At 37.9% G+C, this 23260-nt stretch overlaps 1 long non-coding RNA gene across 1 annotated transcript; it reads left to right on the forward strand.

Moving 5' to 3' along the window:
• The first annotated feature begins 592 nt into the window (after positions 1-592).
• On the forward strand, positions 593-13333 carry LOC116959475. The gene is made up of 3 exons (XR_004405869.2): positions 593-741; positions 11880-11960; positions 13216-13333. It is a non-coding gene; the product is annotated as an uncharacterized LOC116959475 (long non-coding RNA).
• The last annotated feature ends 9927 nt before the right edge of the window (positions 13334-23260 follow it).

The raw sequence follows: 23260 nt of genomic DNA on the forward strand, positions 1-23260 counted from the left end.
TGCATCCTGTGGCCTTATTGACTAAGGGGCATCTGGATGTGTCTATGTGGTTCAGTGATGCCTGGAGTTGTTTCTATTGGAGAAAATATAGTTAGCAGTCAACCAGAAAAAGAGGTGAAAATAAGCACACTTAATAGGACTTCTTTGAGATATTTTCTGCTGTTAATCCCTCCTCTCCCAGGCTTATATGACAGCTACTCTTTAAGAAAAACCCAGCAGGAACAGTTCTGAGAGGTCTTTAGCTCTAGGCAATGTTACAAAACATGAATAGATTGTAAACTGTGAGCATAAACCATTATTTTCCGAGCAGCTTTACTGAAGGGTCATTTGTGTTTCAATAATCTTGTTGGCTGTGATAGCTGTAGCAGTCATCTGTTGTGTTCCATGGTGACAGCTAGGGAGCTCTATGTAACGTTCTTTTTATTTTTTAACCTATGGCAATGATAAATTTAATCGTTAAATCATAACATTTTATTTTGAGACTATCTCCAGCCTTCTGCTTTTATTTACTTTGTGAAAACTGCTGAGTGGAAATAAATATGTTTTTAATTGAATCTGTTTTTACACTGTTCTTTATTGTTTGAAGGTCCAGCTGACTGAACCAACCTCAGATCCAGGAAAAGTTGTAGAGGAGACTACTGATAGCTGGTATTCTGAATTCTCCTTTTGGAAGTTGTCCTGTGGGTGCTGCATCTGGGTGGTAGAGCCATTGTGGGATTTTTATTTCATTTGACACTACAGGTAAGAGGGATTTCAGACAGTTGCAATGGTATTGAGTGTTGCTACTTGCTATCCTTGTAATAATGGTTGAATTTTATCCTTTTCTTTGAGTATTCTTGTTGTAACGTTAAAAATCTTACGAGTAGGTGGTGTAACAGTGCATATTTCGGTGTATCTGCTCTGGGTGGTTTGGACAATTAAAATCTTTCTGACAAAACCCAAGAGAATGTACCACAGTGCACACTCCTTTTGGCAGCCTGTAGAGCTGGCAACACAGAAAGACAAATAGAGGTTTTCGTATTTTATCTTAGTAATTACATGCTTCAGAGGCCACAGGACCACATTTAATGGCTTTAAGTACACCATGGAAATAAGGAAGAGGAATGTGGTATTGGAAGAATTCCTAAAATGAAAAAGCTTTAGTCCACCTTTTAGCCTATATATCTTTTATCTTACATTACCATGTACTACAAGAAGAAATACCTTGTCCAAACTGATGTTTTTCAACTTCTCACAAGATCGTTCCTGCAGTTCTGAGATAGCCCTTCTGTTTACATTCCAAAATTGAGTTTGTCTATTGTGGCAGAAGTAGAAAAATAAGAAGCTAACCTAATAACGTGTATAATGGTAAACCATGTATGCTCAGCTGCCACTGTGAATGAATGTTTCCTGGTTTTCCAGTCCCTCAAATATTGGAGGCAACAGATGTTTTCTGTTCTTGGTACTTTGTTAAAAGTAAGGGCTTTGGCTGCTATATTTAAGGAAGATTGATGTATGCAGTTTTATACACAAGACAGTTGTGTTAACTAGGTAGCTAAAGTGATTTCAGAAGTGTTTTAGTTAAATTAATGCAACATCTTACTGTATCAAAGATGCTTCAGTTTACAGGATCTGCAGTTTTGTCTAGCTGATTTCAGATATATTGTTTGAGGAGCAGTCATGCAGAAGGAATTGTAACTCTACAGGTTTTTGAACAAACCAAATACCATTGTTTTCATGCGCATAGCAGATTTGACAATTTAGGTTACTAGAAAGCATTTATTGCCTTATAAAAGAAACAGTTAACTCATTTTAGTTGGATATGAAGATTTATATATTAAAAAACTGCAGTCTGTACCTGAGAAAAATGCATAAGAATATGATCTTGTATTGCCGTTAATCTCTTAACTCAGTCTCTCAGAATAATAACCTGGAAGGCATAAGGTACTGTTAAAAAGAGATGTGATTATAGACTCTGATTTTGAGCTGAGCAATTTAGTAACAGCTTGAGGTATTCTTTTTGCCTTAAAACTTGGATGAGAGCTTTTTTTGTAATGAAATGTGGAACTAGAAGATGCTTGTATGTTTTGTGTTTCATTAGCCACTATAGCCTGTGGTAATTTTGGAAAATATCTCAAACACATTTCCAGTTTGGGTGAATTTCATTAAAACCCCTTCCTGATGACTGGGGATATATAATTTTCACTAAAGATCAGCATCAGGGTTGGGTAGATCCACAACCTTTGATTTTTGTCTTGAGCTGCAAATGATAAGCCGTTTACATCGTCACAATTTTACTCTACTGCCAGTCATTTACAGAAAATGGCAGTTTTTAGTGTGGGCCTTGTCACCGTTTCAACAACTATATTATACTTTAAGGAGGGTCTGAAACCTTGTAAATCCATGTAAGTGAATTTGCTTGGGAGGTGAGGGTCATGTTGTTTTGCTCTTCCATGGAAGATAAAGCAGCACAAGATGCTTATGTGGATAAGCACTTAATTTTGACAGACTTAATGTGGTGAGGAATTAGTCAGCATCGCCCTCCAAGTTTGCTTGTATTTACTTGAATGCTGGAAGTGACCACCAAACATTTATAGCACTAAAAGGACAAGATTTGCCAAATCGGAGTCTGATTGGAGTTCGGCAGCTTCCCACGCTTCTCTGCCCTCCCTCACAACTGTAATTACAACTCCCCCCTCTTTTGGCGCTCTCCTAGCTCCTGTTCACCTCCTTTCACTTCATTAATGGGCTGCTGTATTTTTTTTTTGTTACTGAGCTACTGGCCTATGACTACATTCCTTTTTCTTTAGTCTACTCCTAACCATTGCCATGGATACAAACTTAGTTGAATTAAATACTGCCAACATGTTCACAAAGAATAATGACCCAGTGATGTACAAGACAAAGCATATTAGAAGTCAAAGTGATTATACTAATAGGTTTTATTGAATACTAAGCAGGGTATTGGAGGGTTCTTGGGGGGATGCCTTTGCTAGTACATCAGCGTAGTTATGTTGCCACATCCAAGTTTCTCTTGCAAACTGCTGTACTCAGCATTCTGTTCTGACCTTGTCAAACCATGTTTTGTTCTTAGGTCAGTGTCAAATACAAACCTAAATTACACGTGTGCAGACTGCTGTTTAGCACAGTCAAAAATCCTTCTGCTTGGCAAAGTGATTTAGAGATATTAATGAATATGTCTAATGAGACAGTATTTGTGGGGTGGACAAAGATACTGAGCATACAGGCCCCAAAATGAAACATTATTTTTTTGAAGAGTAACACTACATCCTGTTCAGCAAAACCAAACCCCTATTTCTGTCCTTCTTGGTACATTCAATATAGTGTCTTGGCTTGGTCAGCTCAGGGTGGGGAGGGCTCAGTAGCTCTGGTGACCAGCAATGCCTTTGGTGCTGCCGTTTCTAGGGGGGAGCACTGGGTTTGGCTGCTGCAGTGTGTGGACAGGACACTGGCCAGCTGTGTCCCACCTGTCCTATCAAGAGCTGAGGCAGCTCAGGAGACACCTCACACGTGGGTGGAGGGAACCCATGCTGCTTCTCACCTTGTGACTTCTCAACATCCTCAAATGAATGGTGAGAAGGGGACGGATTATGGACAATTTATTGCAAATCAGTGTGAGGCACAGTGTAAACTACAACGGTGCAAACTGCTGCCTCAGCCAAACCTACACATCTTGGTCCTTTATTTCATGACCTTTGTAGTTGAAGGAAACAGAATGGTCCTGTCCATCACCAACAAATTTATTTTGTCACCCATGAAACTTGGCAGAGTTGCCAGTATTTCCTACCACAGGAATGCAGGCTACCAGCCTTGTGCTGAGAAATGCATTTCTTCTGGTGTGCCCAGGCTCTCCCCAGCAGGCTCGTGCTCCTGGGAGGTGGCACATCCTCTGTCTTCCCAGGGGTTTGTGAGATTCAGTCAGTCTTGGAGGAGCATAACCTATGGTTAAATGACAAATACCTGAGATACTGTCTGCCACACTCAAGTCATAGGATAAATGAAGGTCTTTATCATGTTGCAAGGAAACTAGTCATGGTTTTTAAAAAGCTCAGGACTGTCAATATAGCCTTGTTTGTCTTTGACAATGTAGTTTGTAATTACATCGAAGATTCAACATTCAGAAATGACCATGGCAAGATTAGGAAGAGCTGGTTACACTGATATTCAGAATTACACTTGTCCCTAGCTGCTGCAATTGCTCAAAGTGCTCTGTCCTGGTGTGTCACCCTGGTTGAACTACATGATTATGTGTTTGGAAGCTGATATGGCTCACTGATGATATTTACTCTTTTAAGCCTCTCTAGCATCAAACCCTTGAGGAATGTGGATAAGATACAAAAATGGAATGCAGAGATAGCTTAAGGAAAATAATATTAACTGTTCAATATCAGCATTAGCTCTTTGTCAAAAATGCTGTTTTAAGTCTAATGCATCTATTTCTATCTTTAGCTGTGATAAGTCACATCTAATTTCAATTAACTTTTCCTTTTCTCCTCTCTCCCTCCATGAAATAATATTTTTTACTGGTAAACTCAGAATCCCACAGTACAGGGGAATGAGGAACTTTTTGTGGGAACCTGTTGGCAGCCTGTCAAATTCAACAAGCATTCTGCTATAAAATGTCATCGAATATCAACCCTATTTAGGAATTCTTTGGTAAAATGTTGGGAAGTACTTGAATTACAGTTACTAGTTCTCTTGAGAATGACACCAAGGTTTGCTGTTTTCCAAGATGAATCTCTAAGACATGCTATGTTGTTTAACATCCAGAAATTTCCTTACTAATAACAGCAATCATCTGAAAATGAGGTAGGAAAGCTGAACGGAAAGGAGAAAGTTGGTAGTCAAGGAGTGGGATGTATCACAAACTGCCAGTGCACTATAATTACTTACCTGGAACTACTCTTAAAGCATTGTATTACTGTGGTAGTTTGGATTGTTAACATAGAGCCCTGCAGCACTGCTCATGCTTGAACTAAGGACTAGTTTAAGGAAATTCAGCTTGTATATTCTGTATGAGCGTGATTTATTCATGTGCAAATATTTGTTCAATGTTGCTTAGTGATTTGGACTATTGCAATAGTATCTTTAAGAGAAAAGACAGCTTTCAAGTTTTGTGATTTTTTTTTTTTTTTTAAAAAAAAAAAAAAGACATTTGGGATGCTTGTTCTGAGTGATGCTTGAGAGCTGGACATTGTAGCAAGTCATTATTTCCCTTGAGGCATTCAGAAACCTGGTTAAGAATATGCAGCCATTAATCTTTCAGTCTGTATGGGACTGATCAGTCTATTGTCTGGCTATGTAAACATTTGCATTTAGAGAATATTGAGTGCTCTTTATCGCTAACAAATCACATATTATCATCAACTAAAGATGTATCAGTGTTGTCACCCAAGCAGACCACCCACTGCTTTGGCTTTTATAATTTCTTTGTCCGATATTTGCATAGTAGAAGACATTATAATGAGAATCTTCTTTGAAAGGAAGGAATTTCCCTATTTGTGCAGATCTCTGGAGCCTTGGTATACTCTTTATTAGATGTGGAGTTTAAAACATCTGTGTTTAAATTGATCGACTGACATTACTCCAGGGAGAGTAAAACTATTTTCTTATTCTTGATTTTAACCTTTCATAAGCCAGTTGAACATGCTGCTTAGAAATGGAACATGTGCGGCTTTCTCAACCCTTCTGTTCCAGATAGCCCAATTAAAGAGAAATGTGAGGGGTGATTGCTCCAGATGATATGATGATCCAAAATTAAACAGCTAAATATATTGAATAGCTTCATTATAGCATGGTCCCATATGTTTTTGCAGCTAATAAGGGGTGGTTTAAATAACAAAATTCAGGAAATAATGAACTTGGTAAACGTTTTGAGGCACCCAGTGTGAGGCAGCTCATGCCCCAATAAGACTGTTGTATCAGACGTGCCATGGCAGATCTTCACGGATCACCATGTAAAGGCCAGCTGAAAAAAATAGGCTGACCACCAAAACCACAGCAACTGCCTTCCCCAAACAGGGGAACTATGTGCATCTTCTTTGTTCTCTGACTGTGGGAGGAGTTGGAGGAATCGCTTTATTCATAGCTTGAAGCTTTCATGTTCCCCCAGGTCTTTTGTGTCTCTAGGTTTATTTTCAGCTTGTGATGTGGATGCTTGTTCAGGACTTGGTGCTTCACTCTTGCTGGCCTACTTCTGCAGTATGCTCAGCTGCTGCTACTGTTCTGCAATGGGAGTAGAATATACAGCAAGACTACGAGTGTTGCATCAAGTGCCTTTTATTATTTCTGTATTAAGAAGCAAAATTTCAATCAGTTTAAGTGACTCTTCTGGTGTCATTTATGTTGTAAAGGGAGATAAGACTCTATTACCTTGAAACAGTGAGCCAGCAAGGCAAGGTTTCCTGCAATGTGAAGGACTAATCAGTTAAATACAGTCTGTGTGATAAACCTGTCTTCTCTGAACACTCCAGGGTTACTTTTTCCATGGATAGTTTCCTCCTTTTAAAATGAGATTTATTTGTTTGTAGTTCAGACTGCTTAGGTTATGATACGTCTGGCATTCTCTGTCTGTGGTACTGACCCACTTTCTTGGCTACTCATGTCATTATTGCACCCACTTCCAATTCACAGATACTTATGACTAATGAATATATATAGGTTTTAAAAGAGAGCAGAAAATGCTGATTTTCTGTATTTTCCTCACAGTCCCCAGTATTTAACTCCTGCAATAATGTTGAAATTTTGGAACTAAATTTTGCACTGTTGCTAGAGAAGAAGGAGGTTGGAATGGGGTGTAAGTTAGCCATGAAAAGATGTAAGCAACCTTTATTTCAGTTATTTCTGACTTTGGGCCAAAAATATCAAGTGTTTATTGGAAATTTTGGATGTGGACTTTAGTGCAATATACTGCTAATTATTTGTCTTCCTTTTAAAACAAGGATCTTTTTTACTTTTTTACAGTCTAAACTTCATCCTCAAAAATGCTGAGCTCACATTGGTGACAGCAGCTCAGCTCATTTGGACATGACCTACTTGAAATTAATACTTGTAGTTAAGCCTGCCTTTAGTGCATCTCTCCAGATGTTTGCCAGAATATGTTTATGAGACTACAGCCTAGGGCAGGAGAGGCTGCAGCTGCACCTCGAGCTGGAGAGACTCCTGTGAGAAACTCACGCAGGAGTTTTCTGTATGAGCAATCTCTCCTAAAATGTGCCTGAAGCAGGGCCTAACAGTAATTTCAGGTAATGTTTTTAAAGATGCTTAACTGTGAAAGAGCTGCAGTTCCTAAGGTGTTTGCTGATTACTTATTGATGCTCAGTCTTAATGTCTATAAACAGCTCCACTGTTCTTTGAAGCATGTAAAATAAAAGAAACACAAGGCTTTCCAAATTAACCCCATCAGGCAGCAGTTTTTAAGGATGGATAGGCACCAAGAAGAGACATTTACAAGGGCTTAAGGAGTGTTAAGTAGACTTACCAACTTTATTAATTGTAAAGATGAAGGGGCATTTATAAATTGGCAGATTGATTCAGTCAGTGGAATTAGAGAGGTTGGTAATAGGCAATGAGAAGGAAGATACAACTTTCTTTCAGATGCCTTTTAATTGCTCCTTGCAGATGTGGCAGCATCCTAAACCTTGCTTCAGGAGCAAGAACTATTTATGCAAAGTTAACTTTGCATAGAGTTTTCAATTTTATGTGGTCTCTAGCCAGAGATTATTGCTACTATATGTTATTTAAGTGGGCATTTAGTGAAACTGCATGCTGTGTCTCGAGATAGCCCACTGCTTTTTGCCCAGTTATTTTAAAAACCTCTCCGTCCCAAAAGAAGCGCAAGACCCAGAGGTCAACGTGAATGAGATATGAAGGAAAGATCTTAGGAATACTCCTTCCCTTGCCTGGGTTCACTTCTAGCTGGCTATTCTGTCCCACTGATGAGTTGTGCTTGTCTGTCTCAGGCACAAAACATCAGGGCATTTACATTATACTGCAGGGAGTGGCAGAGGGATTCTTGGGGGACAGGAGAAAGGCTACAGAACACAAAAGAGATTAGAAATTGCTGTGAAAACTGTGATTCTTATTGGAGAAATGGAGCCATAACAAATGCTTAAAAGCAGAGCTGTTGATTTGCTCAGACAGATTTTCTGCAGTGTTTCCTACTTATTAGAACATTTTATTGGGTGTAACACTAAGTCTTCAAAACGGTGTGGAGCAGTAACAAATAACCTTCTCAGCCCACTGTGCAGTTTACTTAACCATGCTGCCTCTCCCGTATAAAGACATCTTTTATCTTAGAAGCTGATCATTTGCAATGCTAAAGCTTTACAAACATGGCTTTGATTATGATAATAGCTGTTTATTACAACTGATGTAGAGAAGGAATCAGAAAATGCTGTGACACAATAAGACAGCCAGCAGGTGATGAATTCATGCCTGCATTGTTCAGAGTACTTTGAGATTGAATTTTCTCTCTTGGGAAAATTTGAAAATGCCTAGTGCTTAAACACAATACTCCTTATCATGAGTTTGCATTTTTTTTAAGTTTTCCTTGGCTACTGATTAAAATACATGTTCTGAGAAGGCTTCCAGACAAGATATACTGTCCAGTTGTTCGCTCATACAATGAATCATAATTTTGAATTTATGCATTATTGTAACTTTTCTACCTGAAAGCAGTATGACAAATGACAATTTATACAATTCATTTATCAGAAAGAGCACAACTCATTGGATGGAACAAAATCCCTGTATTAGATCATAAATACCATCACTAATAACAAGAATAGAAGGTTACAAGATAAGTGAAATTCTTTTTGAGTAAGCTATTCTTGCTTTCTGCCTCCCAGCTATTATATACTGTGGGCTTCTTTTTGTTTATGATACTCACTAATTCTGAGTATCTCTCACCTGCTTTGGCGCAGGGTTTGTGATGAGGCACCGTTAACCTGTTGCCAGCAGTAGCTCTGTGCTGGCTGCTGCCCAGCGCAGAGCTGCCTGGAGAACTGAAGGCATGGCTCCTAGGGCCTTTGCTGGTTTCCTTCAGTGTTGTCAATGGAAAACAAACTTTAACTTGTCATTATTCAAACTACTGCTCAGTAAGTCTATGTGCGTGCCTTTAACATTAAACTGGTCGTCTAAGGGATGCTTTGCATTGGCTTTCCTGTTCATGGTTTTGTGCTCAGGCACCGAATGTAATGCATTAGCAAAATAGTGAGAACTCTGCTTGCTGGTCACGCTATACTCTGACACTGATTTGAAGTGTTTGGAGAAACAGGTAAAGTTAACACTGTTGCATTGTACAGATCACAAATACTGACAGGCTGTGTTCAGGAGAGAAGCTGAGTTTATGTAATTTATTCTGTCTGTATATATACAACCCACTGCTGACCCAAGCACTGTAATTAGCAAGAAGCTGAAAATCAGGTGCTAAATTTGTTCCTGTGTGCTGTAGTCAGACAAGTTACACCGGGGATGAATTTGGCTGAGGTTTTTATTGTCATAAGTAGCTGCTGGACATCAGAATTGAAACAGAAGTCTCATTTTCCGTTGCCAGCAATCAACTTCTGCTTCCAAAGTTTATGCAAAGCTTGGGCTCGCCTTTTGACTCCATCACAGCTACAGTACTCTTGCTTGCAAAGGAAGGGCAGTTTCTTTTCTTGCATCATTCTGCCTGTTTTCATATACCGTTTTATTCTGTGATCCCTATCTACCCATCGTAAAAATACAGTTAAATACAATATAAAAGATAACATTTAATTTCCCTGTTCTAAAAATCCACACAAGTCTGGAAGACTCAGAATTTTGTTAAAGAGTTTTTTCACTCAGACTTTTCTATTATCTGAGTAATTTATGGGTGATACAAACTTACTGAGAAATGTGTCTGCTACCACAGTAACCATACATCAGGAAATCAGAGGACCTGTTAGTTATTCAGTATACTCTTTTATGTTTCTTACGATGAAGTCTGTTGAATGGGTCTTACAGCTCACATGTGAATATTAGATTTAGCCTGTTGTGCAGTGAAAGTCAAAAGCTATAACCTTGATGTGGGAGAGCTATTACTCTGCATCTTGCACTCTGGCCTCTTATCAGTTGATTCAATCTGCAACCTGTTAGTTTTGATGGATGGAACTGTTGAGGCTGAAGGCTGACCTTGGAATAAGTACACCAAGACCAAAGATGTCATGATGTAAGGCCTGTGCCTTGGCTATGGTTATCAAATTAGTGCAACTTTATATGGCTGTCTCTGATCTTCACTGCCGACCAACCTGCTTGTGCTAATGCTACAGATGACAGTGAAATTATCTGGAAATTTGATACAACAAATAAACTCTCTGGCCTAAAAGGCTCTAGGTTTTTTTTTGATCAGCTAAGGCTAGTGTAGAAGCAATTTTATATGAAGGTGGTCAACTCCATGGTTTTTACCTTCTAAAGAAAGGGAAGAGAGGAGAGGAACCTGAAGAACAGTTGAGAAATCAAAAGAGAAATACAAGTAGGTTGTAATACAGCATCTCAAGTGCACAATGATGAACACATAACGGAAAGGGCATGTTCCTTGCTGCACAATTAATTATGTTACCTTCTTGACAGCAGTGAATTCCCTTGCCCACCATGTCGAGAAATGCCCCATTCAAGAAAATAATTAAGTAAGTTCTCTTATCAGTGGAGATTTAGTGTCTGGATTGTATCTCATAATATTTTTGACGGTACTTAGCAATCAATTCAGCGAGTTCAAGTCTCAAGGGGCTATTCTTTTGTTAATAAACTTAGGTTGCATTCCAGCTGCTACAGAACTGAGGGAAATTTTATACCGATAAGAAATGGCTTTTTCATTTTTAATGTGTATGACCTGTGTGTATCTTTGGTTCAAAATCAATTATTTGTCACATGGAAAGTACTTCACTACCAGCAGGGGTTGCGACTGGTTTGGCTTTATATTCTGCGGTTGGTAGCGGTGCTACCTTCTGTCTGATAAGAATGAGGAATAAAATATATTTTTTTAAACTTTTTTACTTTTCTCTTTAAGCATGTATAACAATACTGTGCTATATTTCTTCATCTGAGAAACAGCAGAACTTTGGATGGATAACTGAAAAAATTTTGCACTAAAGGTCCTTCTATTGAGCTGCATGGGCTGATACTCTACTGATGTTTCTTTAATTTTTAAAATGCAGCAGCTCTTATTTTCTTAGTTTAGGAAAGGTAAAAAGGAAGCATTGTGAGTTGTTTAGAAGTTGTTATTGGTACTTTTTTCCAGTTGCAACTTGTGAGATGCTGTAATAGAGAAAGAACTACTGCTTGCTTGTATGCATGTTTTCATATAAGCTCTAATACAGAGGGGCAGAGGGAAAATACCTCTGAGTAAAAGGATCATAAACTCAGTTATACTGGCTGAGTGGAAGTGGCTTTCTGTTAAAAAAGAAAAAATAGGGGTAATTTAATAGAAAAATAGGAAACTTTTAGTAGATGTTTGGTAAGTCTCCAAAAGGAAGTAATGGAGTAGTTTATATATATTGTTTAAAATGTGGTTGAGAAAGTTTCCTGTCTAGTCTTTATTCAATACCTAAGGGTAAAAGTTTGTGCATTCCTTACAGCAGTGTTTGATATATGACAGGTATGCTGAAAACTAAGTGAAAGACATGCTAAAATCTCCTGTTCTTCTCCCAAAGGCAGGATGTAGAAGCTGTTTGCTTTCTTGAGATGGTGAAGAAATAGTCAGTAGACGTTCTCTCTTCACCTCTAGTCAATTGAATGCTTAAATTGCTGTATGTTCCTCATGTTTTATGCTTCATAAAATCAATTTAACAGCTTACTTCTGATGTTCTTCCCATGTAAGACTAGATTTTTTTTTTTTTTTTTTTTTTTTTTTAAAAAAGCACTGAAGATGCTGTGGAACAGGGAGGAGCAAGTAGGCAAGTGACTGAGGAAGCTTCCAGGAAACTGTATGAAACACAAAGGTGGGTTCTTTCACTGCTCTGATTTGTATGTGCTTCTGAGTTATGGTGTAAGTGAAACTGGTGAGGAGCAGGTCCTTTCTGGCAACTAATTTTACTTTTTCCGCTGTAATGTTGTGTTTTGTGGATTCTGCAATACTTTGCTGAACTGTTTAAGCACCAGAAATACTGTATCTCCCAGTTATGCTGTGAGTAGGAATTCATCCCCAAAAAGCATTGCTAATTGATCTGTAGACTGAAAGTTGTTTAATCCCTACTGAAGACGTTCACATAAATTTGAAAAATTCTTGAGGATTATTTTAGAATCAGAGGGGAAGTATCAGTTGGATGGATTCTCAGTTTAATGAGTGCTAGTCAGGTTGAACTAACAAATCTGTAATTCATTACTTGAATATGAAGAAATTACATTAATCTGAAGTCATCACAATTTCAAGAGCTTTATGAGAAAACTTGTATTTGCAAAATATAGACTTGCAAAGAGCAAAATTTTGGCAGAAGCATATACTCTCCCTTTAGTATGGCTAAGATTCCTGGTCAAAACACCATTTCATGTGATGTATGGCAGCATAAAATCTTGTGTGGATGCTACTTCTGGTGTAATAGGAACAGGGTCTTTCTTTTGTTTTTATGGTGTATGGCTTGACTAAAGGAGACATACTTGAGTAAGAAGGCAAGCACAGGGAAGGTATCATGGCAGTGCTTGGTTGCTTAAATATACCCACATCTATTAGTAAAACTTGCACATGTATTTAGGTTCTTAGTCATTCAAGTTTCATATTTATTATATTTGCACACAAAAGGCCCAAGATATCTTGCAAGAGCTATTTGTTTTGCAATAGCTCTACTTTTTTCAGTGTTTAACTGCTGATCTCTTTTGTGCAAATGATTTGTAAAATATGAAATAGGTAATATTTCTTTTTTGATCTTTCAACTGCAAACCTCAAATCATATTCCATATTTAAATGATTGTGAAGAGTGAGCAGCAAAGCTATAGAGTCTCTAGAATATTGAAAAGTGTATGAAGAATATTGAAAAGTGTATGAAGTGACTACGAGAATGATGTAGTCAAACCAGCAATAAGCACCCACAATTGTTCATGGATATGGGCGTAACTATAAAACAAGCTGGGTATGTTCCCACCTTTGTAATATCCTTTCAGTTTTTAAAGAATATTCTGATGAACGTGAAGACTACAAAATGCTTTTTTCTGTATCTCTAACCTCTTTTTTCACGATGACAATATGCTTTGCAAACTCAGGGCATGCCTTGGATGTTGAGTCACCTGCCACTGAAAAGTAGGAACTCCTCTAGTGAAATGCTGTCTGATGCACAGATGAATGCAAGGGAGAAACGGAGGCTGGCCAAAAAAAAAAAAAAAAAGGTACTCTCAGAATGAATCAAAACTCCTAGGAGAAAGTTAGGAAGGCCAAATACAAATACTTAAACTGGAATATAGCCAGGAAATGAACTGTCTTATGTAATGATTTAGAAACAAAATGCTCTTAACCAAAAATGATCAGAATGTGGTTAATGTTGAGTTTTGTGTGAGGAACACCTTTTGCAGCATGGTGACCAGCAAGGGCAAAATGAGACATCAGTTTGCACTGTCTCAGAGGAGTGCCAGCTCCACCTTTCCTGGGCATTCCAGTAATGGAAGTTTCATGTCCAAATACTGTTAAAGCCTGATACATCTTATTTGGAGAGTTGGCAGGATAAAAACTGTAGGTCACTTCTGTATTGACTGCCATGGAGATTACTTACTGCGGGTGGGACACAACCCATGGTGAAATAGCAGATGTTTTTTGCATCTTTGCTTAGTCCATCAAAAGTTTTGTAAATGGATTCCTTGCATAAAACTCCATAATTTTTACTTCTAATGTCAAAAGTACCATCTTCTTATCTAGTCCTCAACCTGAGTCTGTTCTGCTTCCTTAATATGCCTCTGTATTTTTTTTTTCTTCAAGTTGAAAGCATGTTATCAGCAGTGATGCAGTTGAGTATTATAAGAACAAGAAAGGAGTTACAGAAGAGACCAATGTGTCTCAGTTTCAACATTATTTTTGCTAAATTCATGCAGTCTTCCTCATCCTTTTAACCTGGACTTTGTATTAAATTTTATATGGTTTTAAAGTGTGACTGCCTTTCAGAGCATGTCAGCTAAAAGATTTAAAGATGAAAGGTGAGATCTGCTTTATGTGTTGGTATGTATATCACTTTCCATAGCTATTAAGATACTGGTCAGTATTTTGACTACTTTCTGTACACTATTCACTCCAATGATACCAAAAAACTTCAGCAGGAAAAAAGAAAGATGAAGGGGTGAAAGTTCTGTATGAAGGAGTACATGGAAAGCCATTTCATTTATTAAGAGACCACAGTTCAGAGAGCTGCATAAAGCTGTGGTGTTTAAACAGAATTACCTTATTGTTCTTTTTTTTTGGTTTTTTTTTAAGAGTCACAATTCTTTCTTGCAGTTAAAACCTTCATCTTCCACAAATAATTCCATTTCATATTACTAAACTATGAAAAGGATCCCCTGCAACTTGTAAACACACCCAAACTTGCAAACAGGAAAAGTATTTGAACCCAAGAGGCAGCTTTTGGGCTGGAGAGTTTGTCTTTTGGCACGCAGCCGCTAAGGGTAAAGTGGTTAGAAATGGCCATAGAATGAGATAGAGGGGAAGTGTTCTGGGAGCCTTTACAAGCGCTCTGTTTTCCTCTCCTCCCCCGGCTCATTCTCTTAATGCTTGTTTACAGCTTGCTTGATGCACCTTGCACGGGTTAATTTTGCTACCTTTTCTAACCTGGCAAGCCTGGTAGAGGTTTGATTAGCTTTATTTCAGTGTATATTTGAAAGTCACACTGATCCAAATTATCTAAATCTTTTAAAATTCAGTGTGTTTGTTTACCACACTGGAGGTGTAACTTCAATCCCATTGGAAACTGTGGGGATAAGTCGCAGTTTAATAATTGTTGTGCTACAGTCCAGAAATGGAGTAGGATGAAACTTTGCTTAGTTGTGGCAGCAATTTCCACACCTATCAGAAGGGCTGGGAGAAGGGAAATTGCTGACTGATATTTGGTAAAAAGGGAGAAGGTGGTCCTAGGAGAAATCCTTGATGATGAGACATCTTTTATTTTTTAGCCTAACATGCTGAAGTCAACACTGGTTCCTGGCCCGTATGATGTATGCTTTGTTAATAAATATGTGTTGATCACATACATAAATTATTCCCAGTTTAATACAAATACGATTATTTTCTGAGAAAGTAAGCACACTAAAAATAAAACACTGAATTTGAATGAAAGTTTTCAAAATAAGGTTGATCAATTAATGTTATAGGTTGCTGCAAGTTTGAAGTAGTCTTCAAACAAATGTTTGAATCCAAAAGTTGAATCAGGATCCAGATCTGACTTTTTTATCTTTGGCTATTCTGCTGACTGAAACAAATTGTTAACTGCAGTTTTCTTTTGAAGGAAAATATGAAAGAAAGAAAAAAGCCAAGGAAACGAGCTAGCAAAGGACTCAGGACCCACAGTTTTATGGCTCTCTGGCTCTTTGTGATGCTCTTTATATCTTCTCCCTTAACTTGAGTTACACTTAAAATAGTCTGATCTTTTGTACTTGGAAACAGAAACCTTGACTTGTCTTCTGTGTTGCCTGGGCTATTTCCATAGATTTTATGAATATCTTACTAAGAAAAAAAAAAAAGATGAAATGACCAGCAATTTTGATGTTGAAGATCCTGACATGTAGCAATATTTTCCATCTTGCTTATAGCCCCTGCCTTATAATTTTGTCTTGTGTTGTTTGCAGTATCAGATGTGGTTTTTTTCTATTGAAAATTGATGCCTGGAAACTTGGAGCTTAATATTTTTATTTTTTTTTTTTAGTTCCAGCTTTAATTTAACAGTAAACTGGGTCTTGGAATACTCTGTTACTTGGCTTCGTTATAAAATCCTGAAAAATGTCTTACTTTCAGAGCTTTGCTGAAGAATTTTTTGGCCATTCAGTGGGATATAATGCTGTAAACTTGGAAGCATAGTTTGTAATTCTGGAGTTTGAGGAAGATTTCTCTCAGTGCATGGACACTAAGAATTCATTTATCCAGGAAAAAATACACTCTGCTTTTTCAGTGTATATTTTTGTGTAAGTAAAATTTTATCAGGTAGTAATTTAGTGGCTAATTTCTAATAGTCGTAAAAAGCTCTTTTGAAACTTGTGGAATTTCATTGCTGTAAAACATAAAGCTCCTAAAGTGCCACTTGGTGATTTTCATTATATAACAGTCTTCACTTGTTTTAGTATGTAGTCGATGTGGTTAATGACTAGTGTTTTAGAGCGTGAATGAATTTGACTGATCACTGCAAGAATAAGAAGCTTGCCTAAATGAATATGTTTCAATCAGCTCTTGCAGTAGATATGTGTGTGCCACATTGCCCTTCACGCTTGCTTCTCTTTTTTAATTGTTCTCACAATGCCTTATAAGATGAGGCAGATCTTGTAAATAACATTTAAGGTTTAAATTATCATATGCAGTTCAATATAGATGGGAATGTTGAGTGCAAGGGTAAAACTGAACAGAGTGAAACGGTGCATATGAATAGAGAGATGGGATTAGCCAAATTTGTAACTAACCTTGTTCCTGTGACAGAACGGAGTACCAGTATTTCTTACCTCTGTGAAGGGTTTGATTTTGACCCCTTGTGCTGTACTGTAAATGGGTAATAACATTCAAAGTCAGGCTGAATGCAGGGCACAGCAAGTACATGCCTAACGACACTGTGGTCCTGCTTCCACAGAGGAATGGAGGAACTGTGGTCTGTAGCAGCTCGAGTCGGAGCGGGTAGGTCAGGCTTCTGTCCTCTGGTATGTGTGTGTGTCCTCACCTCTTCGCCTGAGGAGGAATTGGAAATGAGCTCTCCCCCTCCTTGGCCAAAGTGTGCTTACCATCGTGTGCTTTAATCATTGCCATCATTACTGGCAAATGTCGGGCACCATCAGCCCCAGTCCCGTTTCACAGATGGTGCATGGAGATGGGTATCGTGGGACGGACTTTCAGTGAAGTGTTCTTCCCTGGCCTAGTTGCAGCCATTTAGCTGAGCTTGAGGGGTCATCCTGAAATGCCTTTGAGGACTTGGGTGGCCAAACTCTGCTGAAGGGACACTGGAGATGCACGTTGCTAGGACTACATTTTAGAAATGCATAATCCCGACGTACAGGTATGTTACTGTCCCTTTGTTTTAAGCAGAAGGCCTGTTTTGAGTGTGAAAAGGAAACAACCATCTGTACTTTCCTGAACTCTTTTTTCAGGTCACTGGTCCTTTCCCCAAAATATTTCAACCTAAATTGTTTCTCTAAAAAAACACAAGAGAATGGAAGGATTGTATCCGAGTGAGGGTTAGAACTGATAGGAAAGAAAGCATTGAGAATGGTTTGGGTTTTTTTGCTCAGTGCTTTTACCCTACTCCTGGACTTTTGAGTATGGGTTTTTCTTTCCTGTATAGATACGGAGATTCTGTCCAGGCTGAAACCTGTAAGGGTTGAAATTTTGAGGAACAACTGAGGGATGCTGGTAAGATAATATAACATACATAATCAATAGTCTTCCTCCTAATATGCCCAGCTCTATCTTCCTCTGATTTCTTCAGTGATAGTGGTATTTTTTGTTAGTTCTGTACACTTAAGAATAGAAATCTGGTTTTAAAGTGTTTTCTTATTTTAATACCTTTTTCTTTCTTTCTTTCTTTTTCAGACTTATTTACACAGCATCAATATTTTGGAGTATTGTACAGAAAATCTGCAAGGTTTTCTTGGAAAAGTATGGCTTATCCCCTGTGTGTGAATATGGGTGAGAAGTTAGTAACTTTTCTCACTGACATCTGTGCAGCCCCTGAAAATAGTAAGCAGAATTTGGCTGCTTCTGTATCAGCCAACTGAATTTCTTTGGTCAAATCAAGCATTTATCTCTTTTGACGCCAGTGGTATTAGATAGGACACATATTCTGTTGAGTTTTCCAAAATTTATCGAGTATGGAAGTTTCTCATACAACATTGAATTGGTTACCGACTCAGCTTTCACGTTGCCTGCTTTATTCAGCTTCTCAGCCTGTTGTAATTTGAACTGTTAACTATGTGCAGTACTGCAGTTGCTGTTAAGATTTAAGCAGATCTCCCGATCTTCAGATCTTCTGTTTGTCACCCTTTGGATCTCTCATTTTTAGGAAGTCTGGTAAAAGTGCACTAATCTTTCATGATTTCCACTATAAATATCATTCATCTTTGAGGTTTTCCTGTCAGTTAGGTTAAATGGCATTCCACCATGATTAATTACTTGGCATACATTCCCTATTTGTATCCTTAATGTTGAAATGATTTTATGAAGTCTTGAAATACTTTATCTTACATTATATTACTTGTAGTTTAGGTCTCTTTCTGTGGTGGTAATGTTCTTTGTATCTCCTGGTTCAGTCTTTAAAGATATGAATGAATATATGATATAGTATTGAAAGGTAATAAAAATACAAACTGCATAATTGATAAAAGAAAGCCATTATTAACTAGAATGCAGTCTTTGAAACTTTCTTGTTATCTGCTCTTACTGATCTTAACTTTTTCATGCAGAAGTGAAGTACACAATATCAGTGCCTTATTCGGGTTATCATATATGCTATAATTTGGTTGCACTTCACTGATACTCTTTGTACAGCTTTAAATCTTACTATGATCTCCCTAAAAATGCTGTTATTCACATGAAGTCATAAACTTCAAGGTAAAACTGCAGCACTGAACTTACTTGAGGTTGGTAGGGGGCTTGGCTAGACTGTTCAGTAATCCACACCTTTTTTTCAGGAACAAATTCATAGGAAAAAGGAAGCAAACCATGCAGTGGGCCATATACAGTCATGAAGGTTTGTTCCCTCCATGCCTAGAAAGTAATCACTGCTAGCTTACATTGATAATAGAAGGTTATAATTTTAATTAGTTTCTCACCTGGTTGAAGTAATCCAACATTCTTACGGTCTGTATGGCACTGACAAAGGGGATCCTGCTCATTTTCAGTGAAGTGTTTCTTAAAGAACTGAAAGCTCCAAACTTCTGTGAGGCATGACCAGGACTAAATTAAAAAAATTGTCCTATAAATCTAGAATTATTTTCACTCTGGATAATCCACTGTGTGAAACAGATTGCCATTGGGTTTTGGTTTGCAACCTTAGGAAAGTATTTGACATTTGCTCAGTTATAAAACTGGATATAAATTTATTTAAAAAAGAAAAAATTCCTGACAGCTTTGGAAAGAAGACAAGTCCTTTTAGACTCCTTTTACTTTTTTTCCGAAAGAGCGTTTTCATATTAGCTGATTTTTCTCCATTTTCTTAAGGTGCCAATTAGATGTAGCCATTAATGTGTGTATAATTCTTTGTTAACCAGAAGTTGGTTGCAACAAATACTACTGCTAGTATTCTCCTTTTGCTGACTTTCTCCAGTATTTCGGTGTGGATGTGTGAGACTGCAGGCAGGTTTTAAACTGTGTGTTTGCAATAGCACTGGACATGAACTGCAAAATATGAGTCCCTGTTTAAAGTTTCTCTTCCCGTCAGCTCCCCAATTTAATAATGATGGAATTTGGAAAAGCTGCTATCTGGTATGTATGTGCAAGAGATAAAGTGCATATGCAATAATAAAACACTCTTCAAAATCTGATCTTTGGTCTGTTAACATGCTGAACATGCTTTTTTTTTACAGCAGTGATTTATAGTCCAGCATAACCATGCAGAATCACTTCATTATATTTGAATAATGAAAAGAGTGCCATCAAAGTGGCATGTCTCAAGGGAGCTTTCTGAGGCAATACTTTAAACAAATGACTTTTTAGATAAATTTATTATGAAGTGTGATGAAAGCCATTTTTCTTAGCAGTCACATCTTGTGAAATCAATGAGGTTTGTTGTGCTGTAGTGTTGGGTTTGCTGGTGTGGGTTTTTTTTCTTTTTTTCTTTTTTTCCTGAATCTCTTACATAAGTAAAGGCTAAGTCCATTGAAACAATGGTTGATGTTTTGCTGGCACTATGGAAAGGAGACATAACGTTGCAGTGGTCACACATAATCCTGTCTTATCATGTCTGCTAAATATTTACAAGCCAAACTTACAACCTTGTCCCACAATCGGTGGAAAATTTATTAGTTGCTTTAAAAAAGTTTTTACAGATATCTATGAACACTCATTCAGATTTGTTATATAAAAACGTGGCTTTATGCAATTAAAAAAAAGCATCATTTGCTCAAAACCTGTTCTGTCGAAGGAGTACTCAGCTTTTGTACCGGCAATTTGTTAAATCGTGTTGTGAAATGTTTACAAAACGACCCAGAAATCACCAATCTTACTATTTGTATAATATCTTAAAAAACATTTCTATTCTTCTGACATCCTTGAACCTTTGGTTCCAACATCTAACATTTGATTATTAATAAGGCATAAACTGTTTTATCTCAAATCTGTACATTTGTTTTGTAATCAAAGATGTTCTAAAAGCAAGTATTTCATCTTCAGAACAAGTATGCATTGAAAGAAGCTATATCAAGCTGTTTCTTGGAGATCTGCATTTCTAGCTCTGTTTTCACTTTTTGCACTTATAAAGTTATTTGAAAATGTTATTGTGTCTTGAGGTGACCACTCCTTGACCCTTTTTTAATGGAATACCAACGTGAGAGTAAGACATGCTTTAAAAGAGGCTGAATTTTTTTAAGAGATGGAAGTATGTCTGCGCAATTCAAATTTGTACTGCTGCATTTTAAATCAATACCAATATATTGTTAATGTGCACATAGAAAATTCACCGTCTTTTTTTTTTTTCCTAAAAAGCTGCAAGATACAGGTATGTGCCCATGAGTTAAGGAAATTTTTATGCTCAGATCCAGATATAATTGTCTGAAATGCCTTAACAAATATTATCACAGTAAAAGCATCTTGATTGCAACTCAGTAGACCTGGATTCTTTTCCTGAAATAAGCACTGATTCTCCTTGAGCTGCTTCCATATCTTGAAAATAGAATATTTGCCACTTCTCATGAAGAGCAATGAGATCTACAAATGAAAACTGCTATGTAATCATTATGAATTACTAATGTGATGGATAATATTTTCCAGGGATATGAAAAGGGAGCTTGTACAAAAGGTGCTGGGAGAATGAACTGATTTCTAGAGGTGTAGTTTACCAGTGATAATTTGCAGCTCAGAATTTGGTAGTTGTTAGGCAGTGTCCAGCTGAGAGCAGGGGGGTGGCAGGGCTGTTACTGGTGCTGCCAGTGAGCCCCTGCCAGTTCAGGGAGAGGAGACACCTGTGTCTGTGCTGTTAAACGTTGCTTAATGCCCCTCACCCAGACAGATTACACCAAGTCCCATGGGTGGATCGAGCCTGCAGACAAATACTGCATGTTCAGAGAGAAAAGCTTAGTCATCTTCTTCTCTGGCAGGATTGTTTGCAAATTGAGCGATTGCAGTTTAAGGAAGATCAAAACTGCTTTTACCAATAAAGAGCACTAAGAATTTTCTTCCTTTTTAGGAGTAAATCTTATATGAAATTTAAACTCAGTAACAACTTCTATTGGGCAGTTCAGTAACAAGATGAAGTGAGGTCTGACTTACTGAACCTTACGCAAATGGGTATTGTTTGTCCCTGTGTTTGAATGTTCTGTGTGTTGTTGCATTAGCTTAAAAGATATTCAGTCAAGAGGAATGAGTAAATGTAATGTGTTTTCTTTTTTCAAATTCCAGTTTTTCTTTTCCTACAGTACACGTAAAGCTGGCCACACTTAATTCCTCCTAATGGGCTAATTGATTCAGCAGTCACCAAGTATGTGACCTGACATCCGGTTCACTGAATCACTAAATGCAGTATCGAGATGACGCTTTTATTTCTGTTTCATTCGGTGAATGCATTTTGATCGGAGTTGTGAGAGATGTGAACTGGCGGCTTTTGCGAGGAAATGTGCCCTTCGCCTCGGGCAGGTACAGCACCAAACTTTGTGCAGGGGGAAATGTGCTGAGGCTGTGCAAACACATCATGTCCTGGGTAAGCATGTGTGCTGTGTAAAATGAATCTGCCCTTCACTTCTCTGTGTTGGACTTTCTATTCAACTAATTCATCATTTGCTTTTTGTCATCTCAGTATTTACTGCTAGCAAAAACTAGTCATTTTAACCATTGCAATATACTGCAAGCACATTCAACTGATGGAAACTTTGAATGACTTTGCTTCAACCGCTTGTCTGTTCTTTGTGGGCATTTTTACAATCAACCAAGGACTTGTAACAAAGCCTTTGGTGACAGCTCCCAGCAACTTGGTTGGCTCTATCAGGCAAGAGTGTGATTTCAAGAGGCTATTAATTCCTAATTCCTCTTGTAGCTGACCTTCATCAGGCCAAACACATGCAAAGGGACGTGCATAGTCTTGATTTCTGTTGGTTCTGATTTTCTCTGAATTCTGATGACCCTTCAAAAGCTGCTGCAATGATCTGATATGCCCTGAAATGGAAATCTTTTCTCCCCAGCCAAATCCAAATGTTTATCAGCAGCTATTCTCCCTTCTCTAAGAATGTTTTTGTTGGCCAGCTCTCTCTCCCTTTTGTGTTTGCTACCTACAGAAGGCCACTGGGAATGGATGAGGCAGCACGGGTGGAAATACACGGCTCTGACGTACACTTGCATTACCCGACTGAAACATCTTTTGTCAGGAAAAGCAGCTGTCAGTTCTGATGAGATCTTTGTAGGCACAAGGCAGAACTTGAGGGCACTGGCTTTCTTTAGTGCTGCCTGTAGCACTCACAAGCTTTTGTTTTGCAATCTTGGTGGCAATTTGGAGCTTTTCAGTGCTTTAATAGCCAACAATGAAAAATCTCTCCTCTGTTAGGACAGATTTTTTTTTTTTATCTGCACTAGCAAAGTGTTGCTGAAGAGTTTGGAGCTGCTGTCCATTCAGATAAAGCATTTGTACAGAAGACTTGGTTTAAAAAAAAAAAAAAAGAAAAAAATTCAACTTCTGAGTTAATACAAGTTTTTCTACATGTTTGGAGGGAGGGGACAGAGTTTAAAAGAATAGATGAAAGATTGATCATGCTGATGAATGCCCCCCAAAATATCAAGAACACACTTCATGGACAAATAATGTGGATAACCTAAATTCTCATTTCCTTGTTTCTTCCTGCTCACAGATCTGTTTGTGAACACCTAGACTGTGAGTTAACACCACTGGCCAAGTTCATTGAAATAAAGTCATGGATTTCTTGAAACAATTCAGAAACA

Source organism: Tyto alba, unplaced genomic scaffold, assembly GCF_018691265.1.
Source record: "Tyto alba isolate M040663 unplaced genomic scaffold, T.alba_DEE_v4.0 Super-Scaffold_3, whole genome shotgun sequence".
Taxonomy (NCBI): Eukaryota; Metazoa; Chordata; class Aves; order Strigiformes; family Tytonidae; genus Tyto; species Tyto alba.